The following is a 16,511-nucleotide window of genomic DNA, read 5'->3' on the forward strand; positions in this document are numbered from 1 at the left end:
GAGCATTTTTAATTAACATACGGAGCATATTTTTTCTTGTTGACAACCCTGACTCACGACGCGCATAACACACTAATTGCCTTTACGTACCGTAATGAGCGAAGAGGTTTAATTCTAAAATTAATTTATGCTATTACTAAAATGCGGGAACCTAAGAATAATAGCTGAAACATTTTCGCCAGCTAGACTTTCCACAAAATTGTCTTAGTCACCACTGGAACAGTGGAGTATTTCAGGCGGAAAACCTGCTTGCTTTAAAGCTGTTTGGGCTTGCAATTTAATATGGCAGTGAAATTACTCGATTCACAGACGGTACTTCAGTTCCGTACGTGGCAAACAAGCATACGGTTCACCTGATGATAGCGGTTACAATGGTCTATGGACGCCTGAAACACCAGGGGTACCACGAGCGCGTTGCTGACCCTTAAGAAACCTTAATAAACCAGTGTCTACTTAAACGAAAGTAAGTAAAGTAATTAGCAGAAATACAGATATAATTTTATATCAATTATGAGTCATGGTTTTTAGTGTTATAATTATACAAATACTATGTACAGACATAAGTGTTAGTAGAATGTTCCTAAACTGGGTGATATCAGACCCACATGTATTTAATCGATGTATGTTTATAGCTGCGGGTATTCAGGTATTCGTTTCGATTCGATAATATCTCGATTTTATCTCCACAATTTATTTTAAAGCAAATCATTATTATTATTAGACGACCTCGGTGGTCTAGCGGTCAAGCACACCGCTTTACTATCTGATGGTCGCGGGTTCGATTCCTCGCACGGCACAAACATTTGTATTCATGAGTATGATTGTTTGTATCGGTCTGGGTGTTTTCTACGTATAATATGTATGTATTTACAAAAAAAAAAAAATATCTATGTATATGTATCAGTTATCTAGTACCCATAACACAAGCTCTGGCTAGCTTAACTTGGGTCTAGATGGCGCTGTGTAAATTGTCCTGACATTATTATTATTTTGTAAAAAAAAACAGATGAAGTCGCAATTTAATTAATTGCGACTTCACTCTAATACTATTGGTCAAATTCAAGAACAAGAAAGGTTTATATCTTTGCCAAATTATACTGACTTCAACTTGTATAACAAATTGTATTTTAACAATAATTTTAAAGCAGGTTTCTTGTTTGTTTGTCCATCATATTCGTGAAATGCAGAATAGAATTGTCCAAAAAGAACATAAAAATATTTCATTTCTATGGCAATATGCGCGTTTTACCCCTAGAACGTTAAACATTTTATACGAATTACAATAGGATTTCCATTGTTTTTATCTTTTTAACACGACGATGAAAATTGTACGTCAGTTAATATTACGCGATCACCGCTACAAGCCTTTAAAACTCGACAGCTTATAATGAAGCAAATCTATTGGGGTTCGTTTAAAGCGGACTTTTTAATCCTCCTGATACTAGGGATGTGACATTCTCTGTAAAAACATTATTAATTAATCGTTTGTTTTTGTTAGTAGAATAGTCGATTAAATAAAAATTGTTTTTTAATTAATCTTGTTTTTTGACTTGAATAGAAAAAGTAATGAAAAAAATTGTCTGTGAAAAATAATCCGTTATTAATTAATCGAATATATAAATATATTTTATATATTTATATATTACATTACGTTTATATATTTATATATTAACTATACTTTATATACTATACACTATACTTAAACAAAACGGTAGATTCTAATAAAGGTTTATCTTAGAATTTAGAATACGCCCCAGTACACGGCACACCCTACATCACTATTACAGAGGATCATGCAATGCAGTTACGAGTAATATTAGTACGCTACAACAAACTAACGATACATCTAATGAGCAATCAGAGGCAGCTACGCTTGTACGGATAGATGTTAGTTATATCGTTAATAATAGTAGGAATATAATTTATAATAGTACTTGGTATGTAATTATTATACAACATAGATGTGAAATAAGATTAAATTAAATAATTTAGTACAAAAGACGGTGTTATTGATAAGCAATCTCTTCCAGACAACCTTTGGGTAAAAACTTAATAAGTGAAAGGGCAGTATTTACATTCTACAATATTTCAAAGTACTTTCAAATTAAAAAGAAAAAAGTCTGAATCCAATCTGGCAATATTCAATTTGTCTAAAATGAATGTGAGAGTCGTGACCTTGTTGTTGACTGATCTCGTATTAGACGGAAATGTCGTAAGTTTGAATCTGGCTGATACAAAAAAACTTTGTGTCTATTTATATTTCTAACCAAATCATTTTGAAAACATAGATTTTGTAAATAAAAATTTCGGTTGGATTAGGCAGTGAAATTACAGAGTCACGCCATCTTTGTCCTCCGAAATAGCAATGTATGAGTGTTATCACGGGCATCACATAATAACGTGTAACCTGTAGTGCTATTCATGTCATGCGATGGTTACCACTTACCATCAGGTGGGCCGTTAGCTGCTCTACCATTCATACTACTAAAAAAAGGACTCTCGGATCATAAGAATTACAGCTTAGCATACATTTTAACTCTGTAATCTATTATACTATAGCATATTTTCAACGTGAGATATTTTATATTGTTAATATAATACTATATTTTCAACACGAGTTCCTTTATAAAGATTGGTTATACGATATTAATGGCAGACCTTTGTACTGCATGATCACAATGACAGTTTGCTTGCCATTTTAGTGCTTATAGTGTCAACAGCTACATGAAGTTACACATTAATTAAATAGTATTCATGCCGACTCTGTTTAGTGGGATAGTTGGAAATTCGTACATTCCGTACACTGTGATAGTTAGTAAATGTCATATTTGTGGAATCATAATAACGACTATTGTCATAGATTCGTAAAGCAGTTTGATAATTATATGGAATTATTATATTGGATTTTTAAAGCTATTATAATTTATTGTACTCCTGCCTGCCAAACATAAACGCATTTTTTTTAGAGGATAGATGTGAATTAAGAAATTCTTTACATCTCTTCAAAGTATATGTAGAAGGAGTTAGGCTATTTAATATAAACAATATTTGTAGGAATACAAGAACTACTTAGTATACAGTTAGTGCAGTATAATAAAGTGATATTATACTTATTGTGTATTTAATTTTCGATAGTGATTTGTTAAGTATGTTCAAGTTAACTGTGGTGAATATTCAATGTTATATTCATATTATAATAATATACATATATTTTTATCTTAAATGAAGTAATATATATTTTGTGTTGTGTTATTTTAAAGTGGGCCACTTTAATTAAATTAATGAAAATGCTTAATTCTTTTTCTCATAGTTCAGTATATTATATTTTAATTAAATTTTCTATTACCCATATTATTATTATCAATATAGGAAATAGTATTGTCAACTTTTGTCTTTGTCAAGGTTTTCACTTTATCAAAGGATTGGTTCGTTCGTTGTATTTTTAATATTATCATACACAATATATAATTATAATATAAATAGTAAAAACAGTGTACTTTCTTTTTTAATTATTTTGTGTTTATATCTCACTGTATTCATATATTACACAAAGTTGTCAATAAAATATTTACTGCGATTTTACTTATTATTTTCGCGGAAACTGAATAAGGATAAGTTACCAGGATTTTATTTTTAGCCGATAATAGTTCTCGAGTTGGATCCATTTAAACGTTGTTGGAATTGGTATCTACTGACAGTTAGGTCTTTGTAAAATCAAATATACAACACTAGATGGAGATCGTGACTCCGTGTGTTTCTCATTAAGATAAAATATAGCCTATTTTTGTCGTTATGATCTATCTTCATATCAAATATCATTAAAATATGTTCAACAATTTATTTGAGAAAAGGCAACCAAAAGATAGACAGAACCAATTAATTACCAATTATACGCCTCCATAAATACTATATTTGTGAAAAGAATACAAAAATATGTACCTCTATGTATAAATTTAACAAATAAAAACCGTAAATATTCCATATTGAAATATAGAATAAATACATCTAATTCAAATATTATTTCACAAGTGAAATGTAACGGTATTAAATTTCAAGAACATAATGTATAAAAGTAAATGTGTTATATAAACGGAAACATATTATTTTACACTTCAAAAAACAAAACGGACGTTACGGAACACACATTTTGGAATAATATTATTGTGTGACTAATGCTAAGCTACAATTACTATTCAAACTGTAATATTCTATCTGTAAAACAGTTATGTTCTTATTCTCCAAACTTTATACAACAAACAATAAACAAACTTTACAACAAAAATGATATCTGTCTAGATATCATTTTTGCGCCGCAGTAACAGAATAGTGGCTCAGCGTATTGTTCCGCCCTGAAAAGGACCAAACTAGGATATTCTGCCATAAATAATAAGAACGTTGCCAGCAACGAGGCCAGTAGTGGCAGACCCTTTAGTAACAATCTATCGACCATCTCGTACGCATGAGTGGTATGACTGGCGTAACATGGTGATGTCATATTGGTGGTACTGTACATGGGTGTAGATGACGATTACCACTTACTAAAACTAACTTATCACTTACTAACTATGTCAATTAGTTTGCGATTCTAGTTATAAAAAAAAATAAAGAAAGTGACGAAGTACTTCAACAGTATTTTTAACTAGTCAGTCATTTCTCTAATGACTATGATATAATTGATACTATTAAATAATTATAAATGAATACTCTGAACAATTAAGATAACGCCATCTAATCCGACGGTAAGCAGAGCTTATATTCAGAGCACTAGATAACTAATGTAAATACTAAATACATACAAACACCCAGACGGATACAAACAATCATACTCATGAATACAAAAGTTTGCACTTTACGAGTAATTGTAACTGCGACCATCGGAAGTAAAGCACTGTGTTTAATCTCTAGACCACAAAGCCAATAAAGTTGGAGTATTAAAAAAGATAATTAAAAATATACTGAAATTAATAGCATTATGTAAAATATTGATATTATACTGTTAACGTATTAACTTAAATGTTTCGTTTCTTCTGAACAAATTATTAAGGAGAGATCTTCAGAATAATCGATGTAACTAAACATCTAGAATAATTACATTAATTATTCCCCAATCGAATTAGCGGATGTACATGTATTGGAATGCGTGATGGGCGGTGGTCAGTAATTCAATGAAGCAATTAGTTAGATTAAAACAAACGCTATGTACTACATGTATAGGTATATTTGACATTCAGCAAGAAAATCAATCAATCAATAAAAGATCTCAAATGCTTATTTACTATAGTAAATTATGGCTGGGCCTTGTTATTTTCCATTTTTAACTAACTTATATGTACAGAAATTTATTATTGAATTTTAAAAAATTGCTTCATGCAGCCAGTGTTATTTTTTTTAAAGTACTTTCAAATTGTCCATATAGGTACTAAATTTGTACGAAATTTCATTTTTAATTTTCAAATCTATACTAAATAGCATATTTAAAATTGAAAATGAAAATTGACACGTTATTGAAAATTATAAATATGCGAATGAAGTAACTATTATGACTTTTTAAGGGTAAATTACATATAAATAAAATATATATTAATATTTGAATATATTAATTACATTCTAAAATAAATACAGATTGCAGTTCCTAAAATTGATGACATAAATTATTAAATTACATATTTATTGCCATCATTATAAACCCGCATAAAAACTTATAGAATCAAAATAAGAAATACGAATGAATATCCTAACTTATTTATTATAATTGGTATTTAGAAAAATTAGAAGCAATGAAACAAATAAATTATGAATTGAAAAAAAATTATGAAAAATAAAAGACTATTATTACCAGCTGAAAACAATATTAGTAACATATCCGAGAACGAATGAATACATATTTCGGTATGGTACTATCAGGTAAGGCCGTAATATCTCGGGCAACACGGATCATGTCTTGTAGGATGGTGTGAGGCTTGGAAGAAAGCCTGTCGAGTGGGGAATGACTTTGTGCCACCGATCCAACTGCAGCCAGTGTTTGCAAAGTCAGTGGTCGTACGCGCGTGTCTAGGAGCCTCCACTTCGGAGATCGTAAGTTGCGCGCGCGCATATTACTTATATAGTTTTAACCGTGAGTGTTTTACTAGCGTGTGTTAAATTGATTTTCTCTTTTCAAGCATCGCGATTTCATAACGCTTTCAGCTTTGCGAATTTCTAATTATCTATATTACTAAGATCATTGTTAATTACTATAATATTACGGGATTTTTTACATTTAATCCTCTATTCAGATTTGACATCTTCTTATGTGAATAAGACTTATGTTAAGTAAAATGGCATATTTGCTGTCGGTATAGCTTTGGGTCATAAGTATATATTAATTCATCATTCTCTCATTATCCATAAAAAATAGAACTATAATCTTACATACATGTAACAATCATTATTATAATTTTTAAAACATTCATCACAATTAGCATAGGCGGAGAAAGGTATTTTTTAAAGATATATTAATCGTCTTTCCATCATCAAATTCATCAATCACATAAAAGACATACAATATTGATATTAACCAATGAATCCTTAAATTTTAACTGTGTTTGAACCGACGTATTAATTGTTAACTCTTTAATTCTGATAGTTAAATATAACTTCGATAATTTGATTTTTTAATATATATGATGTTTTGTTAATGAAATAAATTAAATAATTAAATACTCATTTCACTGTATAATAAAAAGGATATTTTTTATATATTAATATTAAATTACTATTTTGTATTAGCCTATCTTTTTATGGATTTCATATAGTTTAATATCATCAAACATTAAATGGGTACAAATTAAATAAATATTAAATTTGTACCCACGTTTTCCTACACAACAAAATAATTTTCACTTTTTATCGATATTTATACTATTTTACTGTAATTATTAACACATAGACCAAGCCGCACCAGTATGACTAGGACGCAAGTTTCAACCAAAGACGATGTTATCGTAAGCTCTCTTGTATGCAAAACAATTGTAACCTATTACAAACCTCTTTCTGCCAATTATTAGCATTTTGTCACTATACGTCAAGTTAAGAAAAGATTAAGAAAGAATTAACTATTATAGAACAGGACAATCAGTACAATAAATAGAATAGGTGCAATATTTTATAACCAAAAAGATGCGTTTGTTCGGTCATCAATACTAGATTCTATCCATGACCTCATCCGTTTCACTGTGTTAAAACATCTGCTCGTATGTCCTTATCCATCTAAGACATCTAAGTATATGTTAAGTTTCATTAAGATGATGATGACCATGAGATAACAAAAAACATACGCGCGTAAATGCTTATTATTATTATTCGCAACTAAATAGAACATACGGAAGAGTAAAACTATTTTAAAAATATTAGAGTTTTTTTAATTTAGTACCTAATTAGTCTCATTTTTAATAGGTTAAAGTGACGGATGGATATCCATTAGAATATCAGACAGCATATTGTTCTATTTTAATAAATCGATATAGTAATCTTATCTTATAATATTATTATATAAACGCGAACGTTTTTGAGTATGGATAGATATTTGTTACTCTTTCATGGAAAACTACTGAACGGACTTATACATCAGAATAACGTATAGGCTATAAATTTCATGCGACTGAATCCGCGGGCACAACTAGTATATTATAATATAATAACCTGAAGAATAATTCAAAATGAATACCTATTTAAATTGCAATTTACATTTAAATTTCCACTAAATAATCAATATACAAATATGATATAATTAACACGAGACCAATTCATATCAATTGTAGAAATGAAAATTAAAATATTATGTATTCGTATTTTATAATTTGTTTTACACAAAAGAAACAAGTAATTCAATTATTTGGTACCGATGTGCTCAATAAATATTGTAATTACAGTGAAAAATTTTATTTTTACGGTCTATTTAAAATACTCAGTATATTACGTATATTATCAATGTTATTCGCTCTATTTCCTAAAGCGTGCGTGTATAATGATTGTACTACTAAGTTATTGATTACTGTCGACCTACTGGTTCTACTATAATTTCACTTACGAAAGAATATAAGTAGATACATAAATGATATTAGATCATAATGTATTCGCAAAAAAAATACCAAGCGCCCATTCCGAACTTATAGATGAGTTCCGTATGTATGTACATTTTGTGACTAACTCACAGTCACAAAATGTACAATTGACAATAGACAATTGACAGTTGATTTCTCAGTCAATCTCGCTGTTCGTGGATAGAAGAGGACTATAGTTTTATATTAGTTAATTCACAGAAATTTTCTAATAGGATTCCTTTGACAATTCAGCGGCAGCACGAAGTGGTAATAAGGCAAGTGAAATTCTACCGGAAATTTAATTTTCAATGAAAATAAGATCTCTTCAGACATTATATAAAGAAAATCATTTCACTATTTATATTTACATCTTTTTACTTCAATGTTTCGGAAACTGTGAAGAAAGAAATTAAACTGTCGTCTCTTTGTAACTTCTTTTCGCTGCATATATTTCTGTTAAAATTTCATATAAAAATATAATTTTACATTACATGGTACATAGTAATTACTGGGGTCTATGGCCCGATGGCTAGTGGCGCTATATACATGAACAATATTATGAAGATCATATTAAGATGTAACTCCCGTGATACCAGTCATGCGTTGCCATTCCGGCATTCTGGCTCAGGAATGGCAACCTGTAATTTTACTGCTTTACCTCACCCTTCAACAGACATGGACATAGACATGGATATCCACCCAGACGACATTTTTCAAAGTGTACTTTGGTACCTGGTATTTTTATACTTTCGGAAACGGAAACGGAACCCTAAAAACTTGATTTGAATTTAGAATTTTATAATCAACTACTTAAAGGTATTCAATTTTGACATGTAAGTGTGATGTAACTTCTTTAAATTTAAATATTCATTTTTGAATGAATTGCATAAGTATATTGTTGTCTTACGAGCACAGATTTGATATATTATATAGGTCTGTATTAATAAGTTTCGTTATTAACCTGAATCATAATTAAGTATAAGTACAATTACAACCGAACTGGAGAGTAGGGATAGTGATAAAAAAATATAAATGTCCTATTTAGACATCTTGATCACGATGATTATTAAAAGAAGCTATTCTATAAAGTTACCTATTTTATTTTTTTACGAATGTATCTTTATATCCATTGTTAACAGCTAATTAGATGATATTTCGTAACGAGAATTAATTTAAGAATATTCGGAAAATTCGAGGTATTATGTTTACTGAAATTTGAATTAAGAACTAATGAAGTTGGAAATCCGAGTCAAAATAGTTTTTATCGTATCTACCGAACCGTTTACTCAAACTATTGCTTTAAACAAAAAAAAAACACAAATGAACTACTATATTTGTTAACAATTATAGAACTCCATTTTGTGTATATATAACCATTCTTGTAATAAGCGTAAAATGTCGTAAAAAATACCTCAAGAACGCGAAAAAACCTCATTGTTCGATCACATCCTGTATTGGCAACTGACATTTCACTTATGCTTGAACTTGTATAAATGTTGTCTAGCAAAAACTACCAGTCTATGTAAAATATACTTACATACATAATCAACTTATTACACGCAACATACTTCAATCTAAAATGTTAAATCATTATTTAGATAAAGACATGAATCTATTATACAGTGCAATTTTTAGACTACGCAAAACTTTAAGAAAAAAAATAAAGATAGTTAATTAAGACATTGCGCTAAAAGAAGTGCTGGATGCACACAAAACATCAAGAGACCCGGGGGTGTTCGCCACTGGAGTAAACAGCCGGGGCAAAGGGGTTCGCCTCGAGGCGTCCTCCCTTAGTAGCAAAGAAGAGCCCGTCATTACTTTTATGAAAATTGTTTTTAATTATTTTTAACCTGTTGGCCATTAATTTATTAATGGTAAATACTAGTACTTCTTACCATCCAATAAATGTGAAGGTAAACAATGAACCTGTAGAATAACAGCCTCGGTGGTCTAGTGGTTTAGCACACCGCCTTATTTTCATTAGTCGCAGGTTCGATTTACACGGTGCAAACATTTGTATTTATGTTTGTATCGGTCTGGGTGTTTTCTATGTATTACAAAAAAATCTAAGTCTTTATATCAGTTGTCTAGTACCTATAACACAATCTCTGCTTACCGTGGTGTTAGATGGTGCTGTATTAATTATCCAGAGTTATTTATTTATTACTAAATATGTGGACTCATTAAATATATTAACATAACTCATAGACTATGTATACGTTTAACAGGGACAAGTAAAAGTATACTTATAAAATATAATGTCTATAGTTAGTTTTCTAAACACGAATCGTGTATAAAAATAAATAATATGCTATAAGCATTATATTCTACATATAATAATAGACAAGAATTCGACAGGTATGTGACCGCCCTTAGTGTCGGTCAATGTCACAACCTTCGCTCGGGCCACGGCCACGGTTATCATTTAATTCGTTAAACTATCCATAGAGAACGGCTGGTAGTTCATGATTCTTTTTATGAATGTAAAAATTACTGTTGTTGTAAAAAATATCGCAGTGGTCCACAAAATTCAAAATAATTATATTTTGTGAATATTCAAATTGATAATAGTTTATTAATTCCTATTAAACTTACATATGTTTTAGATATTATTCATGTATGAGGTAGTCAGAGTTATTATACATTTTTGAAATTAAGGTGTCAGCCACATTAGGTGCGATGGCGTAACAACATAGCCCTTAGGAGTGGCAATCTAGACTTACCAGGGAGATCACGATTATTTGTGTGATACTGGGTTTTAGATCTTTATTTTCAAACTTAAAATTGATGGGTTTGTGATTTTTCATGAACCGTTTGAGTGTTGCAGATGCGAGCTTCCACTAATTCACCTATTAAGTCGTCTGTATATAATCACACAATTGTGAATTTAACTATTTCAATTAATAGGTAATAATCTTTAAGAACATTGTTATATAATTAAAGCCCTGTTCATATATTAGGCAATGCTCACACCATTCTGCCACTGTCTGTCAGCTTGTTTGACATTAATAAAAAACGTATAATTTGCTATTTAAAAAATAGCGTATGTATCAAAATCCGCCAGATGACGATTCGGTCTAGTTATGCGTAATATTAATTAAAATATGTAACGCAGCCGATGGAAAGTGTATAGCGACTTGACTGGTGTCCGGAAGAGATACGTTGCATAACACCCACTAACAGAATAATTTCACTTAATCACTCGATCTTGCACATACTGGCTACTTGCGATTCAAAGATGGCAGCTATTTTCGGTATCACGTGACAGTAACATGTACGTAACACGTTACAAGGCCAATTTCTTGTATTCCACTATTGTTGGAAGTGTCTAGGTGGAATGCGCGCCTTTCACTCTCCGCCGGCATGCACCTGCCTATTTGTTTTATAATAATAATCGCATATGTAATCTGTTCACAGAAAATCTTAATAAAATTTAAACAATAAAGGTAATCTCAGACCCGGTAATCAGAGGCATTGTCAACTGCCGACGCATTGTTGAATATAACATTTGAAATGCCTACAATTCGCAACCTACAGCCGTGAATACTACAATTAATTTTAAAACGAAACACATAAAATAACCATTTGAACAATTTTTTTTGTTTTGTTTTATTATTTTGTAATTGTTATTTTTATACGACAATTAAATAAAATTTAGTGATACAAAATTTCCGTTCCTTATTTTAAATTTATGATAGGTACAAATACTAAAATATATACCATTAAATAAGATAAATAAAATTGGATTCTTTATATAAATTTGTATTCCTTATTTACTTTTAAAGTAATAACAACTTCAAATTCCTTTACAGTACAATAATTATGACTCGTAAATATTTGACAGCGAAACTCATTTTGAGGCGTAAGTAAGCTCAAATTGTTTTATCAAAAATGCAATGAGCAGACGTGACCGCTCAACTGTGGGTTCTCTTTTGTACTTAATGCGGACGTGATAAAGCATGAATTGGCAAGAATCCTTCCACAAAAAATATATTGATAACAATAAAAAAATGGCCGCGGCCTTGTCGTCACAGTACATACATATTTTCTCCTATCCCGTGGAAACTCTCAAACTCAATAAGCTTATATTTTCAGTATTTTTCTGTTGTTCTAAAGATTCTAAGACCAATCGTTAAAATATATTTTGCGGACATTAATAAAATATTCGTTTCTATTGGGATACTTCTTAATGTACAAAGTCGTTTGGAAGGGCACTTACTGTCTGTCTATCTATTAATGACTTCACTAAATAGTTTTCAGCGACCTTTTTTTTGGTATTTTTCTTTGAATTGTTCTTTTTTTTACTATTCAAATCCTGTTGGCTACAGCTAGACTGAGCAGTTTAGTTACAGTTCCTTCTGTAACTAAACTGCGGTCGTAGGCTAAATAAACATATTTTAATACATCACTTGGTTCCGTATAGTCTCAACCAGATGTGTGTTTATCTTTATTTATCTATTTAATACCCACAGAGTGTAATAGACGTCTCACGCTGAGAGGATAATATGAATACATTTTTATAGGCGGTATATACAAAACAAGTATTATTATATATTAAGTATTATTATGACACCTCTAGAGTTATTTTCGAAGATCTCAATGGTCTAGCCGTTAAACATACAGGAAACCTAATTAGTGAATATTGGCTAAGAATTTTGTATTAAAGTCAACGTACTTATGTTCCTAAAATGTCCATATTACTTCAAATAACTAAATATTGATTGTAACTGTAAATTGTAATTATGCAGGCCTTTGCTTTTTATTATATAAATTTATTGTAATGAACTACTGGAACGCTAACGCCTCTGTCTTAAGCAGGTGGGCCTTGACGGTCACGACACAGTATTATTTACTAAAGTGGTTGTTATCGCTACACTACCCTACTTACTACGTGGTATTTTATTTATTTATTAAAAAAATAAATAAATATTATTATTATTATTATTATTATATATTTCGGTTTGCATCCGATGGTCGCGGGTGCTATCCCTGCATAATACAAACATTGTATTTCTCTGAATTAACTACGATGGTTCCCAGGAGGAACTGTAGGTCTACTTGGTATGGTATATTGCTAGCAATGGGGCCACTACTCTTCATTACTAACAACTAGGAATTTGGTACTGGTATCAAAATAGCACTACCTTTAGTGCTATTTTAATTATGCTGGATCTGTTCTCATTTTCTATGTTATAAATAGTTACATGCCCATGACAGATAACTGGATGGTTAGAATAGAATAAATAAACAATAAATCATATATAACAATATTATTTATTTATTATATTTCTTTATTTAATATATTTTTAACCATCCAGGCATCTGTAATGATCATGGAACTATTTATAAGACAGATAATGAGAACACTTCTAAGAATGATTAGTGCCGTTCTTTGTAGCATAACGGATATCCGTTCTGATTTACTTTATAGACGTTTCCAGAACTATACTCGTATTAACATACGAATACAAACGTAGAAGGAACTAAAGTTTAAATATATATTATTAAATAACGTTCAACATGTATTTAATACACATACACTGAAATAGCTAACGAAACAGTAAATGTATAAAGTAATGAAATTAAACCGCCGTGGTATTGGTAAAATTATGATAATTTGCCACATTACTGGTATGAAAGAGGTAAATTACCATTAAAAGTAAATACATGTTGGTAAATAATTCCAATAAACAATTACAGAGAAGAAGTGGGACACTTGTAACTCTGTAATTACACTTACAGAAATGCGATCTCGTTCATACCGTTGAAAGTAAAATTGAAATTTGATAGTGAAACCGGTTCTGGAGATATTACAAATAAAAAGGAATCTCAGTGAGAAATCTAAGTAGTTCTTTCCAAATCTAAGTATAGGATACGATTCGGTTAGATTCATAATTTTAGATAATACTGTGAAAGAACTATCTATAAAAACTGAGCTTTTTTGAAACCACACAAATTTTACGTAGAGAACAGGTTGACAAATATAAACAATCATACTCATTCATAATAATGTATGTATAGTGCGAGAACTAAATCCAAAACTATCACACGTACGGTGGTACGTACGAACTACTAGACCACAGATTTCTTTTATATATCCCAATCCCAAATGACTTCAAAAATGTCTAATGTTTAAATTATTGGATGAAGAATCAGCGAATGGATCGCAACTGCACTGCATAAGTTAGAAAAAGCAATGAAGAGCATTTTTATAGCATTCCGTTTGTTTTACATAGATTGATCTGATACACGTCTAGCCTTCTTTGACTCACACAGGTATTACAAACACGAATTCTCGGATGTAAACAATACTCAACAGGATTTTGCATTGCCGTACCGTGCCGTATTGAAGTTATTCAATCAATTGTTGCGTTGTACCTGATATAGTTCAATCGGAATGAATAAAATGTTCGTATCAACAACAATTCCGTAGGAAAAACGCAGCATTTTTAGGCTGAAGTTTGAGATTGGTTACTTTTCGTGATTTCTTAAGTGTATTATTGTAAAACCATGTGCCTTAATCATTAAAAATTCGTGAAATAACATATCAGTCTGACGCTAATATATCTATAATGAAATAATATTATAAGTAAATAAAAATAATATATATTTACATATCCACATATATAAATTTATCAGTTGAATCAAATACGGATGGCTCCATTTTTAAAATTGGAAGATGACTGGTCTAGTTAACAACCCTAAATGATTTATTATACGTTATGTATACTTTTGTTTTATGTAGGTACTTCTAACTACGCATTAAAACCAATATCTAATTTATTTCCATAAATAATAAATGGAAATAAATAAATATTTAATTCCAGCATACATTATTTAATTATATTTTAAAGTAATTGAAATGTTTAGAAGGGTAAAGTTTATAATCTCAATTAAAATAATTGTATTTTTATCTGATGATATTTCCGGTGTCAGCGTGCATGCATGACGCGAGTTATGAAAGTGAGGGAAACAGATGTAAGCGAGAAACAAAAGATCAATGATTAAGTAAGGATAAGTAAAGGTTTTTTACACTCGGTTGCCTCTACTTGCATAATAATGGACTTTGTGTGCCAACATGGTAAATTAATTTGGAGCGTCAACGGTTTCATATTATTTATGCATTATTTCATCAAAATTCTGTTTGCGAACGGTGATAAAGAATGCTGCTCGTTTTCATTTATTATTCAGTAATAATCAATCGTTTGAATACACTTTTAATTATTTATTTCTCTTTATCAATTAAGCAAGTACAGTTTACTTTATAAATAAGATAAATATGATGATATGATTAAGAAAGTTCTGCTGCACTTTCGAAATGTAGATGTTTACGAAAGAAATATTGCACATAATTTATATTTACAAAATTATATAGTATGCTTGTAAATAAAAAAAGTTATAATTTAAAATTATTATTAATTTGAGAAAGAAAATAATCAGCTATAGTGATCAGAGTGGAAACCTATAAGGTGTAGCCTTTTACAAGTATGATGGATGAGTAATAAAAGCATGTAATTTAATAGTTGAATAGTATACATGTGATTTAAATTATAGATTACTAACAACTTTACTAAAATACATACTTAAATCAATAATCTTAGGGACTTTATGTCTTACTATTATTTACACTTTAAAAGCTGATTTTTTCTAAAACGCTCAGTATTAACTACTTACTAATCATTAAATACTAACTATATTATATATTTATAGTAAGTTAATCATTTACATAATCTATAGTAAATTAATTAATTAATAAGTAAGTATTAAGTATAATTTTTAACCTCGGCGGTAGGTATCCCTCTGGATTAGCCAATTCTCTCGCTGATAATGTATCTACAATCAAAGTAACTTATCTTTTACAAACAAACATACAAAATATAAAATACATTTGCTCAATGATAGAAATATATAAACTATTAATATATTACAGCTCGTTACTTGCCGTGTACAATTGGCATGAAGATGAATTTCTAAATTTATCAAATAATATATACAAAGTTTAAATTGTGTTATTATATTAAACTAAGAAAATTTATACAGCAATTAGTTTATAGACTTTCTAGACAGCTAGAAATTGGGTTAGTTCTTAATTGGATTTGTAAATTCAACATCTAGAATTTATTTGCTTATATATACTATATACTACTCGTACTACAAACTATAACGGTATAACAAAATACTGAAGATTAATTGGGAGGCTCTCTTTCATGGCGGTCATGTAGCATGTAAGGGAACTGTTATTATAATAATTTGAAACCATAAATTATATCGGGGCTAAATTGCTCTGTTGCTCTGTAAACTGAAGTAAGTTTGCGGAGGAAAATATTGTTTTAAACTTTTTTCGTGGTTGCTTACAATTGTAATATATGTGATCAGAAACTCATAAATATGTTTTAGGCAATATTCAAAATAAAATTAATTAATATAATA

General features: G+C 29.9%; 2 protein-coding genes across 16 annotated transcripts in view; one reads left to right on the top strand and one right to left on the bottom strand.

Moving 5' to 3' along the window:
• Positions 1-16,511, bottom strand: part of LOC131853076 (coiled-coil domain-containing protein AGAP005037) — a 275,367-nt gene that overhangs the window by 36,764 nt on the left and 222,092 nt on the right. The gene's annotated exons all lie outside the window — the stretch shown is intronic.
• The window catches only part of LOC131853078 (uncharacterized), a 54,229-nt gene continuing 43,714 nt past the window's right edge, over positions 5,997-16,511 (top strand). Inside the window, exon 1 of the mRNA XM_059203887.1 lies at positions 5,997-6,075. The gene's annotated coding sequence lies outside the window, so the exon portion shown is untranslated. The remainder of the gene's footprint in view (positions 6,076-16,511) is intronic.

Source organism: Achroia grisella, unplaced genomic scaffold, assembly GCF_030625045.1.
Source record: "Achroia grisella isolate CSIRO2021 unplaced genomic scaffold, CSIRO_AGI_Agris_v1 utg874, whole genome shotgun sequence".
Taxonomy (NCBI): domain Eukaryota; kingdom Metazoa; phylum Arthropoda; class Insecta; order Lepidoptera; family Pyralidae; genus Achroia; species Achroia grisella.